The sequence below is a fragment of the Rhopalosiphum maidis genome, chromosome 2 (assembly GCF_003676215.2).
Source record: "Rhopalosiphum maidis isolate BTI-1 chromosome 2, ASM367621v3, whole genome shotgun sequence".
Taxonomy (NCBI): Eukaryota; Metazoa; Arthropoda; class Insecta; order Hemiptera; family Aphididae; genus Rhopalosiphum; species Rhopalosiphum maidis.
In genome coordinates this window covers 28,634,703-28,654,849 of record NC_040878.1, presented here as the reverse complement: position 1 = coordinate 28,654,849, position 20,147 = coordinate 28,634,703, and the positions used below count along the sequence as shown (strand labels likewise).

Genomic DNA, 20,147 nt, shown 5'->3' with positions numbered 1-20,147 from the left:
ATTAACCGGAAGCCAATCATTTACTTAACTTCATAATTATTCTTGTAGTAAAACTTGATCAAACTTTTTAAGTAAAAAACAATAACTAAATATATGTAGTCATCACAGTTTATCATTATAATATTCTAGAAAATTTGTATATCTAAATATATAAAACTTATAAACACCTTTAATAAAGTTGTACAATAAATTTGTATATTATAATATTAAGAAGACGTTGCACGTCATAATGTACTCGTACATACTGGATTCTTAGTACAATTTATTTATAGCAATAAACAGATAAAATTTAGTTATTATCGAATTTGTATAATAACTGTGCTTGAGCGAAGAGTTTTTTTTTTTATGTTTTTAATTTAAAATGAGTTAGTTGTAAGTACTTAAAAAATTCATGTTTTCAGGTTTACATAAATCAATTTAAAATAAAAGTATGATAAAAAAAAATGAGCGCATTTTATATTTAATAAATTTAGTAATAAGTAAATTTGCTCTCATTACAACTAATATTAACTGTACTAACTAAAGAAGATTTAAAATGTTAAAATTTAATACGTAGATTTCTGATTTGCTATGTTGCGCGTGTATAAGATAGTTACAACACATCATGCGGATACAACGGTAAAGATTTCTTAATCCTATATCAATCGATTAAGTTAATAATATTGATATTTTTTAATGTTATTAACAGTAAATTTTTTTTTTGAATCTTTAAAATATAAATATTTTTAAACTATCAAAATTATTTGGAACTTTTATTTAATCTCGTAAGATTCTAAAAAATGTATGGTTTTAAGATAAAGATAAATATTTAAACTAATAAAAATTATTTAAATGTATATTCTTAGATTAAGTTTTCTTGATAATTTTCATTACATTATAGATCTCAAGAAATAGTTCGATTCAAGTATTGCATATATTTTATTATTTTCTCATTATTTGTCTATTGGGAACTATTTAAATATTTCTGTGACACGTACGAATGATTCAGTTTAGAAATATAATTTTCAGAATTTACTGGTACTGAGTTACGAATGCGCTTATAATCTATCCGTTTAAATCCTCATAAAGTGGCTTACAATATAGTAATGTAATGATCTCTATCTGATCAATGCCTTGGGGCATACACCATCCGAATATCCAGTTAAAGGGTCAAAGTATAGGAATAATATGAACTAGTGACTACACATCCCGCAGGGATGCCCTATTACCTTTCGGAAAATGTCCAGTGCTGTAATAAATTGAGAAAATACGAATTCTAGCGATTCGCTGTCACTTATGATTACTAATGGATTAGGCATGAGTAAAGTATGTTTTCAAAGTCCAATCGTCACACCATATGATGTTTATTATACCTGTACAACTGTACCTAATTTTTATTAATAAATATTTATATTTATAAATCAATGATTCAAATTTTACAAAAAAAAAGTCTTTAATAAAAATTAGGTATAGTTGTACAGGTATAATAAATTATCCAAAGGTATGATATAGCTGTATAAGTTTACTTAACAGTATATGGTTTTCCTATCTCAATAGGTTGTTACTTCTAATTCTAATACAGGAAATTAGGTATTACGTGTTTTACCTAATAGTAAAGTGAAATGTTAAGTTCAAATTCAAATTTATGAACCTAATTATTTATTTATTTAAAGTATTCACACTGTATGTAGTTACTAACCACTAATTATAAACTGTATCTATAATATAATATTTATTGCGTCTATTATCTATAATTCTATAGTCATGTAGTCTTCCGTGTTTAAAAGTTATAGGTGCATCGTACATTTGTACTGATACCTAGTAGTATGTTTGTAAAAGTATACTAAACTCAAAATGTAGATGAATTAAAAGCCATAAACTACAATAAATATATAAATAATTATTTATAATATAAAATCAATAAATTATTACAATATTTAAGTACAAAAAAAAAGTTTGGCATTATTTAAAACTATTTTAGTAGAAACTAAACATTGAAGCATTTCAAAATAACAAACTAAAGTACCTATATGTATAAAATAAATAAAAAGGTAATTTATATTCAAAACGCCAAGTTTCCCTGATTTAGTGATGCTTATATACTACCCAACAGATTGCAAGGATCAAATAGAGCTGCAACACAATTTTGTTTGTAATTATTTTTTTTTACTAATTATAAAATTAAGTATTACAATTTTAAAAAATGTATTTTAAAATAGTTTGTATAAGTGACAAAAAAAATATACTCATTTTGTATAATATATAGTTATTTTAAGATTTTTGACCTCATACTATTCCACAATTTCATGGTTATTTATAAGATATTAATTTAGATCTAAATATTGAGCCTACTCAAAAATATTGATTACCTATATTGACCTATACCATAATCAATATTTTGGTGGTATAAATTGAATACACAACTTTGCTTTTAATTTTTAATAATATAACCACAATCTGTTATAAATAAAATAATACACGAAAGTGATGACCAATTATGTTGCTTGAATGATGGTTGTAAGAAACCTTCCAGTGTAGGTATAAATACACAACTTAATAAATAATACATTAATTTATTAAAATATGCATTAATTCCAAATTTACAAAAGACAACTAATATTTTCCTGATTTGATACTTAATTATTCCACATCGTCTGTCACCTAATTAATACGTAATGTTAAAAAGAAAATAAGTAAATACAATTTAAAAAAAAAATCCAAATTTTAAAATGTACATATTATAGCCATTGAATAAAAACCGAATTTATAAAACCAGAAAGCATTTAAATGTTCAATAATTAATCATTTTAAAAAGATTAAAACAAATGGCGAAAGAATAATGAGGGTAAGAATACAGCCTAACAGCCATAAAGATATCCATTATTATTGCACGATCCATATAATCCATAATAATATATAATATATGTAGAATGTAGATATAAAATAATAAAATATTATTAATTAATAATGGTACACTTTTATAGTTTATAGCGTTAGTTTAATAACATAGTTTTTGAATCCAATGAGAATTACTTAACAACAATAATAATATATGTATACGCGTGTATATATATATATGTGCGCGTGTGTGTGTGTGTGTGTGTGTGTGTGTGTGTGTGTGTGTGTGTGTGTGTGTGTGTGTGTGTGTGTGTGTGTGTGTGTGTGTGTGTGTGTGTGTTATATTTTATAAGAAATATTAGATAGAAAATGTGATATGGACAAATAGATTACCTCATCGGTTTGAATAAAACATGTCGTTCAATATGTTTCTACACAAAAAGTTTTATTGTCGATACGTTGTCAGCAAAAAACAAAAAAAAAAAAAAATATAAAAACCATAGTTTTTATTTTAGAAATTTAAAAATATAGTATACATTTAGTAGTATTACATTTGTTAATTAATTAAAATAACATAAAAAATAAATAAGTTTCCTGATTTTTTATCTACGAAATATAGAATTCAAATTAAAACTAAATTTTAATTTTCATCTAACTTGATTTTAAATTAAATCCCTCGAGGCAGCTTGGAGTTACAACCATATAAAGAAATACGCGGGGTGTATTAAAGGTATTTATTAAACAATTAAAAATAATTCTAGTTCAGCGAATTAAATACATTATTCTGTATTTATAATGTAATGGTTCTAAAAATATTATTGATTAAAAATAAATAATATAAAATATGGTGGAAATTATCGCATGAATGGATTTTTCTCACATTAGACAGAATAGTAAAATTTGTTTGATATTATTATACAATTTTCATGATAACATTATATTATATATTAATATAATATATGAATAAACGTAGGTCGTATGCTTATTTTTCCGAATATCTCGAAGAAAACAAAGAAGTTTTCACTGAATATTTTAAAAAACGTAATTGATAGTACTATTTTTTTTAAGCACCAACAAAAGTACATCAGGCTAATATTAGACTAACATTATATTAAATAGAACAATTTAATTTGTGTTTATTGAAGGAAAAATTAATAATTAGTATTTATCTACTTATTAATTAGAAATAGAAAATGATAAAAAAAAAATTCATAAGACAAAATCTAATCTCCATCATCAGTATGTTAGTATTTATGCATAATTCTTAAAATACAACAAATTGAGAAAAATAAACCTAATAATAATCTTAATTGTATTTATAATATCATTTGTTTAGGTTGTTTGGTTAAATTTTGTTATTTTATTTTAGTACAACATATTATGATAAGTGCAATGCCAATCAGTTTAAACTTAAAAAAAATAGTTTATGTACAGCTAATGGTATACATATAAATAAGCCCTATTAAAAAAAAAGCACAGGTCGTTTCTCTTGAGACTATACATTTTATTTTGAAAATTAACTCCAAATAAAATAAATTGCATTAAGACATGAGTAAGAAATTTAATTACTGTAAAACTTTTCTGCCAACTTCTTTACTGAAATTTCATTTATACCATATGAAGTTTATAAAATTTAAAATCTCTTAATAATATAATATAAGAACAATTTTCTTTTCTTTAGTTATTACTAATAGGGTTGGTTAAATCTAAGAATAAAAGTAAAATAAAAAATTTTTTAAACAAAATTGCAGCTAAAATGATAATTTTCTCATTTATAATATTTGTACAGTAATTTTACACAGATACATGAAGCATTGATAGTTTTACTCCACAGACATAATATTTTATATCCTGTTTTTATAAATTAGGATATAGAATGTTTATTATCAAATATTTATTTTTATTATCGTATTAATTATTTTTATAGTACATTGCTACTGTTATAGTATATCTATTAATTTGTAATATACGAGTACGTATATTATATATTATGCATAATAAATTATTATTTATAAATACGAATATTTATAGAGAGCGTTTAATAACATGATTATTGCAATAATCTGTCAGACGTATAAAACCGAAGTAAAATTATAAATACTTTTTCATTCTTAATTTAAGTTTATGAAACGTTTCGTGTGTTTTTGTTAGTCAGTTTTGAAACTTTGCTATATTAATGAACTAAGAATGATTAAATTTCTATTTTATATCATACAAACTTTTATTTTGAAAAAACATTTTCTCTTTTCAGTAATATTATTAACTTTTTTATACTTGTTAGTGAAAAATATTATCAAAAGAAGAAAGAATCGCTTTACTATATAGGTCGTAGATAGTACATTTCAAGTTTCCATTATCAATTAGTTTCTGAGTAGGGCGCACTATTTCAGTGACATCAATGACAACATTTCAGTTGTGTTAAAATTGAATTCAATAATAAATCATTGCATAAAAAAAATTGTTTGAATGGTGGCGACATATTGGCCTCTATTTCTAATGATAGTTTATACTTGATTTACATTAAGTAGCTATATTAGTAAATTATTTTTTATTAATAGCGTAAAACATAGCAGCCCTAGGACTCTTATGAAGTGTAGGTCTTCTTAAATATTGAAATTAAATTATTTAATAGTAATACTTTAGAAAGAATTTGATAACAAAGACTAATAAAAAAGTATAATAAATATAATATTATTATTTTATCACTTACAATAAACTTACGTTCTACGACAAGATGTAACTCTTAGAAAAAAGAAGAAAAAGACTGATAGTATGGTATATTGGATTGTATTTTGATAATAATATCACATATATATTATTGATTATTATTTATTATAGTATAATAATATAATACATTATTGCAGTAATTAAAAGTGCTGAGAATTCGGTGCCTTAAAGAGAAAATACCTAAGGTATTACAGCGGTTTAAGTTGTATGAAATTGCAAATGCAATATAAGATTATTTGCGTTGATTATAGAATATTATTATTATTAAGAAATTCAATTTTAATTATGAATTCTTCAGTTAAATTAAAAATATACTATACAATTATTTTACAAACATTTTAAAAATTTGATTATAAATTATAATATACCGTATAATTTGGAATAACTTATTATAATACATCACATTAAACCAACTAAACTGTTATATGTTCCCTATAAATTGCCTATAAATTGTATTAACATTAATACTGAAGTTTAAAAGATAAAATGTGTATCACTATAAACTAAACAAAGTTGTTTACAAATAATACGATATTAATGATGCTGATTTTCAAACTATAATAAAACACAAAACATTGGTAGACTGCATAATATACTCATAATAATTATAGTTGGATACCTAGTACATGAAATATCGATAAGCCGTACAATGGGAAAATTTAATTGTTAAAATTAAACTACAAAATAATTTACATATTTTCGTGATTTTGACGAATATTATAAATATTTGAAACATGAGCGCTTAAAAAAATTGTGACTATGTATTTTCGGATATGGACAATTTACAAAGAATCTATAATAGAAAATATTAAACTTTCAAGCTTTTTATACTCGCGAACAAATTATACCATACATAAATCGAACACACTAAAATACTATTATCATCATATTGTATAGAAAATGTTAATATAAATATTTGGTAACCGTTTCAAGGGGCGTCACCGATTTCCGTCAAAAATTAACTTTCCGTTTTTCGCCAACGCCCTTTTCTGTTAAATTAGAAAAAAATTAAAAATTATTCCTTTTTCCATCAATTATAAATTATAGAATTTTAAAATTTAGGAACCTTTACACAAGATTTGATAATGTTATATTTTTTAGTTACTATACTATGTGGATACTAGCTATACCGTTAAATAATAATTCTACACCTACAACTATTTAAATCATTACGCACGATTTTTTTCAAGTTATTATATAAGTACAATATTATTATAAAAATGGCGGAAAATGTGATTATTGATTTCGAAAAAGTTATTATAATTGTAATTACTGAAGTTTAGCCAGAAAGTAATATCATTGGTTGTGAATTTCATTTAACTAATTCATAGTAGAGGAAAATATAATCTCTTAATTTATCAAATTATTATAAAGAACAAAATACCGAAATTGGCAAATGGTTACGACATACATTTGGTCTTTTCATAAGTTTTATCTTGCTCATTATTTTTAATAATTTAAATAATATTTTCATGATATTATTGTATTTATATAATAACTTTAAAACAATCGTGCGTAATGATTTAAATAGTTGTAGGTGTAGAATTATTATTTAACTGTATAGTGTACATACGTTATAGTTACTAAAAAATACAATATAATTAAATCTTATGTAAGGGTTCCTAAACTATAAAGTATAAAATTATAATGTATATAATTAACAGAAAAAAGAAATGATTTTTTTTTCTAATTTGCAGAAAAATGTAACTATTGGTGGAAAATGAAAAGTTAATTTTTGGCTAAAACCGGCAATATTTCTATCATGAGCAGAGCTGATAATTAAAAACCGTTTCTTAGCTATTAAAACTATTAAAAATCCACAAGTTAGATTAAAACCTATATCGTAATAATTTTGACATTGAATGAATTATTTTTTTTAATTTAAAATTTGTATGTTTCCCACAAAAAGCATGCAGTTCCAAATTCGGAAAACTCGACTCCAAATAGTTATAAAATATTGGTATGTGTTTGAGTGGATTTAAGAAAATTTTTTTATTTTTAATAAAAATGAATTATTATATTATAATGTGCTCTTTAAAGCAGCTTATTATTACATTTTCTAATTTTATACCCTTAACATTTAATTTTTCTTCAACTATAAAATAAATTATACAAACCACAAGGTATAATAAAATATGAATTTCCTACGTACTTAGAAAACTACAAGGGGTTGTACTATACAAGTATACAACTACATAATGTTAGAAATAGTAATATAGTATGCATTCATAAATTGGTGTACACATCTTAAATATTTACAGTTTTACACTGTGTAGTATTATATAGGTACACATCATTTTGTAATTAATTCTTCGTTTTATTCATTGTTTCCGGTGAAAACAAACAAATAAAATATAAAGGTTTGCAAATAGATATATCAAAGAAGTCATAATCTACAAGGCTTTACCCTTGACGTTTTAATTCGATAAAATAAAATAAATCGCGTAATGCGTATGGTTTGACCAAGTGACAAAGTGGCCAAGTGGCAACCACTTATAAGCCATTAAATAATAAATAGGAATCTAAATATGAGGTTATTATAAGTATACGTGTTCAAAGTTCATAAATTGTCAAAAAATTTAAAGTTAGGGAATACATTTAATGATTACAAAGAAGTAAAAACTACTATAGTAATACTATACTTATAGTACTAAGTAATTACTATAATTGTAGACATATTAATATGACAATTTTTATTTTATTTACAAAATAATGAACATTAAATTATTAGTTGATGATATGACCTAATAATGAAGACTAGTACAAAATTCGAATAAAAAAAAAAAATCCATACAATATATAAATGTGTTTTATATATACTATTATAGTAGGGGAGATTATTTTAGTTGTTATTTTATTATTAAATTTTTTAGAATAGAATTTAGTTTTCTTCAAACAATACAAACACTACAAACTAGTAATATTGATTAATTTTATTCGATTAAATATTTATTACATTAAATTTGTTAATACATTTTTTTATATAGAGTCCTTAGAAAATAAATCTTAGATTGATATAATATTTATTGATTTTTCCAAAGTTTTTGATCGAGTCGATCAGAATATTTTTCAAGATATACTTTATAAATCCGATTTTAGTGATCTAATTTTGTCACAGTTTAAGTCATATTTAACGGATTGATAACAAAGGGTAAAAATGTATAGAAATATGTCTATGAATTTGATTATTACCTATGGTGTTATCAAACTGTAACCTCGGATGACTTAACAATTTTCCGTAAGCCAAATTGACGCTAACTTGTTATTAATATTAACAATTTAAAATGGTTCAATCATTGACATTTACCTTATCTTTTGTATTATAACTTTGGAGCTTCTCAATATTCCACTGGCTCCATTACTTCTTATGTTATCCCAAATAGCCGTAATCGTCAAATTCACCTATTTAACGAGTTTTCCAATCAGCTCATAAGCCTAGTCTGTATTAATTGTTACTTAATTAAATCTGTTGTGTTTATTTATAATATATTCTGTATTGATGAGCCCTGACCATTGTTAATTAATAAAATAAAATAACTTGGACATACATTTAGTTAAATATTTATTCATCTAACTATGCTATAAAGCTAAACTTAATGAAAATTTAAAAAATTGACTAAGAAATATAATACACAATTATTATTAAATAAAAATTTTGAATAATTTCTGTGACGCTGAGTTTCCAACCTAATTCTAAAATTATGTTGATGACTATATTACTTAGGTAATGAAATCGATATTTGTCGATTTAATATTAAATGCCAGCTTATAATTTATTATAATTATTACTACTAAAAAAATGATACAATATTAAATTAGCTTTCAAGCCACTTTTCTACTTATCAATAATTTTACGTTGGTATAGCATATTATAAAAATTAATACAAATCATTTAATGTTAATTTTTGAAATAAAAACCCTCTTTTGAATTCTTTTTTTTCGTTCAATTCAATATCTTATACTTATTACTAGGCCTTGACTTTTATTATTTATTTCTATTGTATTTTTAGTAACTGATTTATTTCAAATCCAAGTACGCTTTTATCATTATGACAAATCGGATGACTAACAAGGATGAACAGTGAACGAGAGTAAAATGTATTATTGAATAACCATAGAACCGGAAAAGTGACAAATTGATATAATATTATTAACAGTGGCGTTATATCACAGACGTTGTATACATTTTAATATTTCTTCGACTTTTTACACTGATAGCAATTTTTTAAATAATCATCATAACACATTTTAAAGATAAAGACATGATAAAATAACATCATGGTACTTGTAAATACTATTTATGTAATGATAATATAATATGAAAATGTAATTAAATAGTCCTCTTTAATCAATAAAGAACTGGCATATAAGTTTTCAATAATATTTTAATAAATCATTTTACTCTAACAAAAACTTGTACGTTGATATAAATATATACATGGTGATACATCAAACATTCCCATCAACTCATCCTCTCCAAATACCACCCAAATACAAAATTGAATATCGTCTCAAAATGTTTAGGCACCTTCACTATAACAAATATTTTTCAACCAAAGAAATTTTTAATATTAAAAAATTTAAAAAATCAACACTATAGCTATTTTAAATAAATCCTATAAAAAATCAATCAAACTACTCCATGAAGCTTTCAAATTTAAAATATCGATTTATACAAACTAAAGTACTTAATCTGTTAAGTTTTATTATCTCAAAGAATAAAATCATTTTTTAATACTTATATTTTATAGTACTTTAAGATTTTACATATATAATCAAGATACTCCAGAAGAGGTGATGATGGCATCATGAGTATTCTGATGACTTAGTTCTCAATTTCCACACAATACGTCTTAATAATTAATAACTATATAATAAGTAATAACGACCTAAACTAATTTCTTATTATCATAATTTGAATTTTTATGAATTAAATAACGTAATTGTATTTTATTATTATTTTATTTCTGCAATAGTGTTACATATTATTTGTCAATATTCTATTTTAGGCTTACAGTAAAATAAATAAAAAAAAATTAAAAATGCAATGTTTACCTCATAACGCGTGAAAGTAATTGTATCCTATTTTTAAAAAACATAAAATTATTATATTAGAAATTTCTTACGGCTAAAAAAATGGTTGTTTTATTGTTGACAAACATTGGGCTATATAACTCGTAGTAGATAATTATTTACGTATAGGTACATCCCTCAATTGCATAAAAAGTTCAGATCATTGGTAAAATATAATTCATTAATAAAGCTCTTCAGTGTTAAATCTTAGATATATTTGCAAGTATTTAAAATATTATAAGAACATTGTTAGCGTTATCTTTTAAATGCATTCGAAAGCGCACTTAATATCACTATGCAGCTATATAAGTCATAAAGACGCTATTCAAAGTTTAAATTCCTCAGTAACGTCATCGTGCTAAATATATTAAAATTATAAAACGTCAGAAAAATATAAAAAATAAAAGGGATTGAGTTAAGGGTGTGGTATTTATTATGCAAGATATGAGATAACTGCAGACGACAGCAAAATTCGTTTGAACTTTGTAAACAATATATATATACATATATATGTAATTATTTTATATTTTATCCACAAGTTGACGGTTTAGTCAACGTTAAACAAATAAATTGGCCAGAGATAATTTTAATAACAACCCATCCACGTTTATTATACTATTGGCTGCATTTACTAGGTGTAGGTGGTAGGTAACCTTTAGGTACTGTTTTCAGTAGTCACGGAAGCACCATTACCAAACAGTTCACATAGCGTTGTAAATAGTTTAGCAAATGGCTATTGTTAGCAACTGTTTATAAATGATGACAATAAATTTATTTCCATAATGTTTTCATTCAAACGCACCATCTCTCATGTGTCCCCAAAATAATTGAACAAAGCATAAAATACACAAAATATCGTTGTTTATGGAAATTAATTTACCTACCAAATTAAAAATAATATTTCGTGTATCAAAAATTTACCTCACCACCTAATCAAAATCTTAAAATACCACTATTAAATTAAAAAATACACGAAATGGGACAGATAGCTGCGGCCATTTCACCGAGCCCTTTTCCCCTCGAAAATTTGTATATACACTCAAATAACTTTTAATTCACTCTGTATAATATTATGTTAAATTATTATTATTAATATTATTGAATTTTATACTTATTTATCTTATCTTATCTTAACTATAGACTACGATTACAACTTACAAGTTACAACTGTGGCAATAACGTTTTAATCAGTTCTTATCTGATGACACAACACGTAGTAAATTAGTAAGCAGAAGGTTAAGTAAATTGTTTAAAAAAAGTTCAATCTGGCTATGATTATTTTTATTCTCAATTAACTAAAGGAAAAAGTCCATCCCGAAAAAATAAAAATTAATTGTCGATCTAGATAAACACATTTAAAAAAAAGTACAACATTGACAGTAGAGACTACATTTCAATATTTCATAATTAAAAGGGATAGCATATTTAATAAAGTGTAAAAACAATACGTAACGAATGAAACCAATAAAAATCACATAACGTATTTTAATAATTTCTTTTAAAGTGAAAATGTTTACAATAAAGTTACTTAGTCGATTCAAAAAATTATTTAAGAAGTCAAGAAGATATGGAACAAAAATTGATTATAAAAACATTGCAGCTAATAATATAGATATAATATTGATATATTTTTAGTACAATTTATATACTATACATTTAAATTCTGGTGAAATTATGAATGGTATAAAGATCAATAAATGAGTGGTATATTTTTTTTTTATTAAAAACCAGTTTTTCACAGAATCTATGTTGTTTTTAGTTATAAGTAAAAAAATATAACTTTAAAGACTTGAAATGTTTATCAAATATTTTTATTAGGACTTTTTAAAGATACGATTTTTAAAACATTAATTAATTTTTCCTATTTATAGACCTTTGAATTATCAGATATCTACTATATACGAGTAAAACATAATTGACTTCCTCAAAATTTTTATTGATAATTAAATACGAATGACCAAAGTCTATTTTATAAGTATCTAAGTTAGAGTGGTCGAATCCTAAATCGTTTCCTATAGTTGGGAATTTAGGATTGCCGTCAATACAAATATAAATAGTTATATAAAATTTTTAAATATAAACACAAATATTTAAGTGAATTTGTGAAGCTTCAAAATACTTTCCATCGAGTCAAATAGAATCTTAACCTTTCCCTGTTCACGCGTATATAATTAATATATAGGTACAGCAAAGTATATACTATCTACTGGCACATTTTTAATTTATACGTTTACACCTTTTTCTAAACGTATAGCAAGTGTAAAATTACGAACTATATACTATGTACTCAAGAATAATCCCGTTATAAATATGCGTGATAATCTAAGTTTTGTAATACCTTTTGCGACTTATTAGTTGAATAAAAATTCAACTTACCACTATCCGAAGTTCCATTAACGGATGGGCTATTCAAAAAATTATTTATTATTTTAATTTACACTTATGCGAACCTAATAGATTGTGTAATATAATAATAACTATATAAATGTTATATATATAATATATTTTACAATATAATAATTGATATTACTAACATTTTACAAAATAATATCCGTTTTACTAATTTAAATATTCCAGACATCCGTTTTACCTTACATATTATAATATCAAAAGATTTTAAACCATATTATAAACTCTAAAAAACGATAGTTACACGTAAATAAATACTTCTCGACGACATTAATAATTAAAATTAATATTTAAGCACATTTTATAGGAGATACTATATTATATTGTTGTTTATTATTCAAAGCGTTACTTTTTCCATTTTAAAACCTTAAATAATTTTCTTTTAATCCATAATTCAACTGCATTAAACAATGGCAATGATGATAAAATTGTACATTTAGCTTCTTCGTATTTATAATGGTTTTCACACAGTGAGGTTTTATTCCAGAAAACTACCCACGCGTCCAAACATTTGAAAACACTTACCGAAGTTGTGTGTTACAAAGTTTTGATAAGAAAAATATTAAACAAAAGTCAATACGCTATATGCGTACAGTACCATTTGTAAAAACACTAAGGGATGCGAACCTTCACGAATGTGTAATTTTACACACACGCCATACATATACATATAAATGTATAATGCATGAAAACATTGAAAACATTACCAGTATTATTGTAGATATATGAACTGACCAATGACCAAAGAAATAGAATCATATTATAGAGAATTTTATTTTATTTTTTTTCAATTAATCGAAAGAGAAATTGTTTTCCTTCCAAATAATATATATATATAACAAATATTATAAAACATTAATTTTACTCGGGTCTGTATTATGGTGATAATTCGTGATTTTTGAGTATTAACAAAAATCTAAATAGAAATTACTATAATTTATCATTTCAATTAAGTAATACCACAATAGTATAGTTAATTAATTCATCGAATTTATAAAACTATAAAAGCATTATAGTATATAGGTGAATAAGTAGATATTGATTTTAAACAGAAACGTTTCTGTATAATATTTTACCTTTATGATAATGTAAATTGACAATATTGTACATTTCAATCAATCAATATCAATGGATATTACGACATCGCAGAATCTACAGTATAGGTCAATAAATGTAGTTGAGTCTATGCAATTGTTTGTCAAAAAAAACTTGATTTTATTCTACACTAATTTTCAAAAATTAAATTAAAATTTATTTACCTAGATACCAAATTTGATTTACTTTTTCTGCATTTAAGGTAGTTTAATGTTTTTATAATCATTTTTTTTTAAATTTCACATGTATTGTGTTTAATTTATTTTTTTAGTGAACCAAATTATTATTACAAAGATTTATATAAATTATCCCATGGAAAATAAATATACTTTTGATGATTTACTTAAAAAATTATATTAAAGTTATTTGAAATTATTGTCCACCTTTTTTGACACAGTATTATTTAATAAATTTTACTTCTCCATATTCGCATTTCATTTTTCTAACTTATAATACAGAAAAAAAATTTATTTGATAATTTATCCACTTTATAAATAATTGTATTTGTATTTTGATCAATTTTATAACATATTTACACTTTTATTCATTAGTTTTCTTTATGTACTTTTTTCTGATCTTCAGTATATTTATTTATTTGCTAAATTTTGGAAAAAACGTAGTATGTTGTCAATACTTAACTCAACACTAATAGCCACACACATGTATATTTTTAGATTGTGAGCGGAATGAGAAAGCTATTAGTTTTACAATAACGAGGATTTTTTAGTTGAGCTTTTTTGGAGATTAAAAAGTTTTGTTCAGTATCTCTACATGGATTACAAAACAAATACAAAAACTTTACTTTAGAAAGGTCTTAGGTCATTATTTGAATTTACCTACTAGCAGTTTTCTATAAATTCACGATAAACAATAACAATAAAATACTGATGAAAAGTATAAACTAATAAGCCATTTATAAACTATAAGGATAAACTAAACCACTCAAAAATCGGAATGCAATTTAAAGTATATAAATCCAAGTAATAACACTATATACTAATAATAATACCTTGGTCATTATTCTATATCTCTACGATCGTAGATATAGCAAGAATATGTGTCAACATAAAAACATATGTCTATATACTTATATGATTTTATTAATGTTTTTTTTTCATATATATCATTTATCATCAAAACATAATTACTATTATTAAAAATTGTGTCTTAAAATTCTTTTCAATAATATGTAGTGTATCGATATACGAGTATATGATATATTGAAATCATATTTCGATTCGAATGTTTGATTTTACCTTTAAATCATACAACAAACTTTTTCAATCGAGTTCTAACTAATTTTCGTTATCTTAAATAACTATTATAGTTAACAAATAACGAGTTATATAAATCAACATGACACACAGTTTGTATAAATGTATTGCTTTTTCTGTCTGTGCTATCTAGATTTATAAAATTAACTTACATTATAAATAACTGTGTTTAAGTTGAATTAAAATAAATGTATTTTATTACACAATCGAACAATATATTAAAATTAAAAAATACAAAAATAATTCACAAATTATCAACAATTATACAAAATACGTAAATATTAACAATTATTTCTACTTAAATAATAATTTACAAAAATCTGACATGTTAAATAAATAATCGGTACTTTATTATTTGAACTAGACTACGATTTAAAAATGAATTATGAAATAACCATAAATACAATAAATGTATTTATTATTCAAAATTAAGATGCATGTTATTGTAAAATATCGCATTCCATCTAAATATTTGATGTTATAGTTGTTTTTTTTTTTTTAGAAACATTCAAAATTCAAAGCATGTAATTATTGTGAACATTTATTTTGTTAATATAAACTAAGTTCAAATTTGCGACAACTAGCTTTTGACAGAGTCATTATGTAAAATTAAGTTAAAAAATGTTTATACTTAATGATATACAAAAATAAGTTTACTTTAAATAATCATTAATGTTTTTTTATATAACAGTTATTTATATTTTATAATATAAAGCGTTTGTATTTATAAAGAATAATAAATACTGACACTAGACACTATCATTAAATATTCCAAACGTTGTAAGTAAACACGTGTATATATAATTTAAATAGTTATTAAAATAACCTATATTCATATACGCCCAATTATTAGTTTAATAAAATAAAAAATAATATTATATTATACTAATTTTTTGGTATAATATAAGTATTTAATTGCATGTAGCATCTAAGACTACCTATTCCTCCACATTGAAAATGGGGTCACAGATGGTATTTAAAAAATATTTTTCGACACCAAAATTATTAATACCAGATTTAAGTGTTTTACTGCGATTTTATTGTTAAAATTGAAAAATAATATAATTACTATTTTAACGGACTTTTAAAAATTATTTTGAATAATGAGTTTAAATTTAAATAGATCAAATAACTTTTGTGTATTGCCGTTTCGTTTTCACATTTTCTTAAATCTATTTTATCTTACACCTAATTATAATGTTTGACTAACTTATTTTACACTTAAAATTAATTATTATTACTCATTAAATTAATCAAAAATTTATATTAATTATCGTGTTATGTTATCGACGGATCGATACAGATCGTACTTTATTGCTCTCGTTTATTTTAGCACTTTATCATTAGTAATTTGTTTTACCCAAATGTATATATTATAATTAAAACCGGAAATATAGCCTAAATATATATTAAATACTATAAATTCTATAAACAATTATTCAATTAAGTCCAATTAAGTTTAAACGTTCACAAAAATACTTCAATAGGACTTGTTAAAACAAATATTATGCGTATAAATGCTAGCTTTAGTAAATTAATAATTTATATTTCCATAGGCCATACATTAAGAGGACGCTATACCCGTATGTGTTGTCTCTGTCTTATACACGCGTAACATAGCTAAAACCTGTTTTGCGCGGGACAACTTTACTCCCTCGATATTTTAATCAAAATTATAAATCCCATTGGGAAGAACTTTACCTGTGACGTAGAGTTTTAATTTTTTTGATAACATAAATGCAATTAAAGTTATCGGTTTGAGAACTTTAGATTTTTTAAATTTAATTATTAAAAACTATTGGTTACCACTATCAAAAAAATTAAAACGCTACGTCACAGGTAAAGTTCTTCCCAATGGGATTTATAATTTTGATTGTTTTGATTAAAATATCAAGGGAGTAAAGTTGTCCCGTGCAAAACAGTTTTTAACTATGTTACGCGTGTATAAGACAGAGACAACACATGCGGATATAGCGTCTTCTTAATATCAATTATATTAATATATTTTTAACTTAATTTATACTACAATATAATATAAATCAAGCTTTGAAATAAGCAATAAAATGTATAAATAGGAACTGAACTGAATAATTTATATTACTAATAGAATTTTGTACACCGTAATCTAAATGAAAAGTTAGCATAAGTCAAGTCTTTAATTCTTAATTTCTTAAAAAAAAAAATAAAACCAATACACCAAAATCAAATTAAAAATAAAAACGAACGTTGATTGGAAATTTACGTTTATCTATAATAATAAATAATAATTGATGATTTATTTAATTATTAAAAACAAACTTCATTTAATTTTTAAAATGTACGTTACAAAATATTATAATTAATCGTTAATTTACATAATTATATAAATTAAATGGTGTTCATATAGACTTCGATTATGTATGTATTATAAATAATCTTAAGGGATTTAAGTTTTAAAAGGACGTCGTACCCGCATGTACTGTTTCCGTCTTCCTATCATACATCAAAGCAAATTTGCGTTCAGCCGAATCCATTTTATGCTGTTTGCTTTATTATATTAGAGTAAATTTACCAATTTGGTCATTATCAAACTTAAGGGTAAGAATAATATCCAAAACACCACGTAGGATTTAATTGATATTTACATTTTAAAGAGAATTATGATCATTTCAAAGTTTTAATATTTCATATAGCTATTACTCAGTTCACGATGAAAATATCAATAAAAACCTACGTGATGCAGGACGACGTGTCTTGTGTTATATCTGTCTCATTAACACATAATATTTAAAAATTATGCTCAGTAGTTCTAATAATTCTTTGTTGTTTTCTTATGTATTAAAATTAATCGACCCAGCAAATAAAGTTTAAAACATTATCTGTTTTTCTCGTTGATGTTTTATGACAGGTGTAACAATTTTAAAGTGATTAAGTAGTAAATGTGGAATAATGAATATGTAAAATTTTAAAATTTAAGAATATTTATAACGCCCTTCAAAAAATTAAATATTTTAAAAATCCAACTAGAAAACACAAATCATGTTCTTATCTATAAGTTATTAATACCTAGATCAATTTTTTCTAATGTTAAATCTAACAACATACTACTAAACGTAAATTTGTTCTTAAGCGAATATCGAATATCAAACTAGTTTAGGCAGACACTCTCAGTAATTTTAAAATAGACATAATAATATAAACGTACACGTTTTTTATTTTCATCACGAACTGCAGTAAAAGTAATGGATTGAAAAACAGTAACAACTCGGTCGCTATGTACGTGATATCGAGACAAGTACTCGAAATTTAAATTAAAAATTACGTTTTGGTAGGTATAACCGGTGTAGGTAGGTAGAAGTTATAGAGGATACAACTTGACTCGCAGCTGATATTCACCCGCATATATCGTCTGAACAATAGAACTTTGTTTGCGGATCCGTTTACTCTCTACAGGATAATAAACTCGATATTATACGAACAAAATATGTTCTGTAAATATCACTGTTATTCGTATATTAAAACGTTATTATTACCATGCATCTCTCTCAGTGCGTTGGCCTCGTTTCATTATCACGGAAATATTACTATCATTATATTGTTAATATTATCATTAATAGCAGCAGCAGTAGCAGTGTACCGACGGTTGATAAGAAGAATATCGTAAAAAAAAATTCGTTATCCGTGCCCGCGAATAATGTACGAAATGCGTGTCTGTTACCGTTCGATCGAATTTCTATTTCTTATAATAATATCAAATTATACGGTTTTGGAGATGGCAAAAAATAAGAAAAATATAAAAACCAAAGATGTCGTCAATATCGCGGTTATTATTATGGTTTTGTTATTGGTGGAAATACAATTTTTAAAAATAAAACTTTATTTACTCACCGGAAGCGGACGAACGTGTGCTCTATGTGTGTATAATATTATATATAAGTATATAGGTGAGATCGGCGAGTCCAAACGGTTTTCACAGCTCAATAATTACGGCGACGACGATGAGATGATGATGATGATGGATATAATAACCGTGGCGGCGGCGGCGGCGGCGGCGTACTCTGGTATCTGGCGAGGGGTAGCTATCGGCGTGCTGATTACGCTGCGTTTGGCGGATGAATGGGAATTGCGCGCGTCTCCGCCGCCGACGAACTACCGTAGTCGCGTACAACGTTATATTTGCACACGCACACGCACACACACACACACACCGCTACAGCGCACAATCGCAAAAACGCGCAAATACGCGCGCACACGCGCACACGCTGTTGCACTTTACACGAGTGTATACACGTATATGCACTCTACTGGCGTTCGACGCCGGCGCCACCGCCGCGTCCCAGTGTCGCCCCCGAAACAAAAATCTCCACCACGTTTTCCATAATAATATTATTATTGTTTGGTCTCTCGTTGCACAGTCCGCGTGACTATATTATAATAATACTATTATGAAACACACAAAATGTCATGTCACCAAAACATTACGCGGACGATTTCGTTCAAAAATACGAGTATAATGCACGGATAACAATGATCCTTTTGGTCGTATTAAATATTATTGTTTTGGTCGTGCGCCGCTCGAACGTGTATACCTACGACGACGACGATACACCCGTCGTGGACCAGATTGTATCGTAAAACGTAAGGATGTATCTATCCTGTGGCCACGTTAAAAAATATACCAATAATGCATAATATATCGCACAGACAAAAACGAACAAAAACGGTGTGTAAAATACATCACGTGTTTGTCATTGTATACGTTATTAGTCGTAG

At 24.8% G+C, this 20,147-nt stretch overlaps 1 protein-coding gene across 2 annotated transcripts in view; it reads right to left on the bottom strand.

Annotated features, from left to right (window-relative positions):
• LOC113553450 (neurensin-1-like) overlaps positions 1-19,506 on the bottom strand; it is a 36,667-nt gene extending 17,161 nt beyond the window's left edge. For both annotated transcript variants that reach the window (XM_026956782.1, XM_026956781.1), the window contains exon 1: positions 19,263-19,506. The gene's annotated coding sequence lies outside the window, so the exon portion shown is untranslated. The remainder of the gene's footprint in view (positions 1-19,262) is intronic.
• Between the last annotated feature and the right edge of the window lie 641 nt (positions 19,507-20,147).